General features: G+C 40.9%; 1 long non-coding RNA gene across 1 annotated transcript; it reads right to left on the bottom strand.

Moving 5' to 3' along the window:
- Nucleotides 1-366: 366 nt before the first annotated feature.
- On the bottom strand, nt 367-1289 carry LOC147150205 (uncharacterized). The gene is made up of 2 exons (XR_015086044.1): nt 1097-1289; nt 367-692 (listed from the first exon to the last, which is right to left on the bottom strand). It is a non-coding gene; the product is annotated as an uncharacterized LOC147150205 (long non-coding RNA).
- Between the last annotated feature and the right edge of the window lie 2901 nt (nt 1290-4190).

The following is a 4190-nucleotide window of genomic DNA, read 5'->3' as shown; positions in this document are numbered from 1 at the left end:
CAGCCTACTCAACGAAAAGCTTCTTGAAGGCTTCTTTATACTGCCGCGTCGGCGCGGGCGACAACTGCCGCATTGCATCACGGGACCGACGCATTGTGCTGTGATGTTGGCGATAGGTCTGCAACACATGCCGCGCACACGTCAGAAATTGTTGCTGCGTATATGACGCCGCACGCGTTCTCTCTCATGATCGGTCCGTTATGTCACATGTTGCGATGACGTACTTTTTCCCCCTGCTCGGACGGCAATTTGTTGCCACGGAGGAGAGGATCCACCACGCAGCTCGTTGCTGCTGCGAAGCAAACTAGTTCTTATGAAAAAGACATGATGCATGTTTGTGAGACAAATAACATACTGTACAAAAAGTCAATCGGACACTTACAATTTATTTTCTGAAGCCACGCAGAGCCGCAACATAGGGATGAAAGAGCCGCATGTGGCTCCAGCGCCACGGGTTGCCGACCACTGGTGTAGCCGTACTCTGGTATATAATCCACATTACAAAAGTAATTTACTTTGATCTGTTGTGCTGTCTCTGCAAATGTATCCTGGACACTCATACACATGGATATTTTCAATGAAATACGCAATAACGTTTTCTCCATATGGACTCTGCCTCCATTTTGTTGTGTTTCCAATCCAACTAAAGCAGGTCTTGCTTCTTAGGCGATGGAAGACTTTACAAACAGCCACTGGGGGGAGATGGAAGTAGAGATGCAAAAATATGGTTGAGATGACATGCAAGAGAAACTGTGTGATTACACAAAACGCACGAAGACCAATACCTGGCACAAAAATAAATATGGATCTGTTGATAAGTTAGTAACCAATGGGAACTCATTGGAGAAATGTTAATATCAACGGCGTCAGGCGGAACCCTTGTGCCTCGTAAATCATCACATTTCAGGAGAAAACGACGTTCAGTAATTAACATTGCTTCATCAAAGACAGAAAGCCATTTTCAACACTTTAGACTGGTCAATAATTTGTGTAACTAACACTCACACGTGTGGATTGACCAATATTATAGATTTGTGAAAAAAGTTACATTTACCAAACTGTAACAAAATATCACTGTCCTGCGAAAAACACTTACCGTACTTTCCGGACGATAAGTCGCTACTTTCATCCTGGGTTTTTACCATGCGGCTTATAGAATGGTGCCGCTGTTCAGCGGATTTTTCTTCCACCGCTTGGGGCGCGCTAGCGGCCTCAGTGCATCGCCAGTTTTCAAAAAGTATGCATCAAAAAATAAAAGACACATTGTTTCAAAGAGATGAGTTGACTCGGAGGCTTTGTATCGGTACATAACTGAGGGCACTCATAAAAGGCGTGTGCTTGGTTACCAGCGCAAGATCGACCAATGAGCACAGACGTGGATTTATCCCGTGAGCTGATGGACGCGCATCATCACAGCCTCTTGCTAATCTCGTCCTCGCTAACGAACGAACAGCACTTTTGAACAACGCTCTATTTGGAAACTCATAACATTATTCAAATGTGCTGTTCATTTAGTCAGAGTGAAACCAGATAAAAGGATAGTAAACAGCTGTGTTCATAAATTGTGAGTGGAGCGTGCTCAGCCTCTGGCAAGCACGACATGCTCAACACAAAGACGACGGCAAATAAAATGTTACAGTGTTTGTTAATTTTGTTTCTAAGTTTGTCTTAAAACAGCTTACCTTAACTAGAATCCTGTGTTGCATTTTATCCAAAGCACCTTGTTGATGTTAATGTGCGAAGAGAAAATCAAGCCATGATTACCTCTGGCGACCCTGCTTCTTTTTCGTTGTAAAAGAAGAAGGAGGCAACGAAGAAGTATTAGGAAACGAAGAAGAAGGAGGCAATGAAGAAGAAGGAGGCGACGAAGAAGCGACAGCAACAGTAGCAATGCCACTTTCGCTTTGCGCGACAACAACGACAAGCGTTTGAAAGTGCATTACACCAGGATTGTACCTTAGGATAAACTACACCACGGCATTCTAGTTAAGGTAAGTCAATTTTATGATAAAAATGAAAACTTTAACGTAGTTATTAGTGAACGTTCCGTCATAATCGTCCGCTGCCGCGGTTGAAACTCACGTTCCTCTCACAGCATGCAGCTTGGTATTTGTTCTTTGTTTTGCCTTTTTAAAGTTAAATTTGTTGTATAACAAGTATTTTGAATGGTGGAAACCATGTTGGGGGTTCGCAACGGCGTAACAGAGGCCATCAAAACTCAAACTGTAACTCAATACATTTACAGTTCAAAATCTTTCTGTAAATGCTGTAGATATCTAATTTTTCAACATATAAAGGTGGGGCATATACATGTTTTTTTTTTTCTTTTTCCTTTTTTTTTTTAAATAGAGGCTTATAGTCCGGAAAATACGGTATGTCAATGTTTTTCATTTTTCGTATTTTTACGTGAATGATGTTTCAGCGTTACAGACATCGCAAAAATGTGAACATTTTTTTTTTAAAATAAAAAAATTGGACATGCATGTTTTTCCCAGGACAGCGATGATAAGGAGGTTCTGGCCCAATGCCAATGATATTCTTCTTGCCTTCAGGTAGGCTACCCCCTCTTTAAAAAGTACTCAATCTTTAAAGAGCGAGAGGTACGAAGATTGTGTTTCTGTACTTATATTAGGATGATACAAAATAGAAATACAGAACTGTATCACATGGACATAGGCCTTTACCCGTTTGTGAATGTAAGAACTCCTTTCATATTTGTAATGTGTAACTTGTTATGAAAATGAGTCAATGACGATAATGTGGTTCACCCAACTGACTTCCCTGCTGGCTGCGTGGTTTTGCTTGTCACTGAGTGATGATGTAAAAGTGAGTGTGAATAGTTGTCTCTTTCAGTTCCCTGTGATTGATTGGCAACTTGTCCAGGCTGTACTCTGCCTTTAACTGATGCCAGCTGGCAGAGGTCCCATCTCCCCGCAACCCTGAACAGGATAAATGATATAAAAATGGATGAATAGAAGGGTATGAAAATAAAACAACATAACACTGGTTCTTATTAGGATTTTTCATAACACATTGCGCAGGCACTCCTCTGAGGACCTAATGAATGGTTTAGCCAATGTTATGGTTAGGACTTTACGAAAGCCATTAGCTATGAAAAGATTGAATAAGCACCACAGTTTTTGTGGACTGTGTGTCCTATTCACGAGTTCTTCAACCCCTCCCATTATTTCCTAATCGAATAGCTAGAGACTTATGTGGTTTTGTGTGCATAAACTTTTCTCAGGGTTAACCCTATTGAACACGCACTGTCTTAATGAATTCCATCAGTCAAAGCTAAACCTAAAGTCTTGTTTTCAGGAATGCAGTATAAGTTGGTTCAGCTCTGTACAGTTGGGCTGTGTTAAATGTAAATAAAAACAGAATACATTATTTCAACATTCTTTTCAAAGACAAGATATTGAACTGATAAATGTAATTGTTTTTTTCGTGTGTGTGTTTTTTATTTAATATCCAGTCATTTTGAATTTGATGCCTGCAGTATGTTCCAAAAAATCTGGGACAGGCACTAGTTTACTGCTGTGTTACATCACCTTTCCTTTGAACAACACTCAATAAGTGTTTAGGAACTGATGACATAAATTGTTGAAGCATTTTAGGTGGAAATCTTTCCCATTATTGCTTGATGTACAACTTCAGTTGCTCAACAGTGCGGGGTCTCTGTTGTCGTATTTTGCGCTTCATTATGCCCCACACGTTTTGAATGGGAAACTGGTCTAGACTGCTGGCAGGCCCGTTACTGTAAGTACTCATGCTCTTTTAGTATGAAGCCTGAAATAAACACAGATGTCCCTGAAAAACACATTATTTGGCTAGTAGGATATGTTACTCCAAAACCTATACGTGCCTTTCATCATTAACGGTGTCTATAGAGATTTGTAAGTTACCCATGCCATGGGCACTAATACACCATCCACCAATATACCATCACATATGCTGGCTTTTGAACATTTTCAATGATTTGCCAAAACACTTTGAAATGCGGACTCGTCAGACCACAGCACACTTTTCCACTTGCCGTGACTCCATCTTGGATTATCTCAGGCCCAGAGAAGCCGTCGGCATTTCTGGATGTTGTTGATACATGGCTTTAGCTTTGCATGGTAGATGTAGCGACTCCAAACAGCCTTGTTGCTTCTGAGAGAAAGTAACACGCTATTTATGCCGGCTTG

Source organism: Filicampus tigris, chromosome 3 (genome assembly GCF_054856515.1).
Source record: "Filicampus tigris isolate MCC_2025a chromosome 3, RoL_Ftig_1.0, whole genome shotgun sequence".
In the NCBI taxonomy this organism is placed as follows: domain Eukaryota; kingdom Metazoa; phylum Chordata; class Actinopteri; order Syngnathiformes; family Syngnathidae; genus Filicampus; species Filicampus tigris.
Note: the sequence above shows the minus strand (reverse complement) of the source record. Positions and strands in the feature narration are given on the sequence as shown.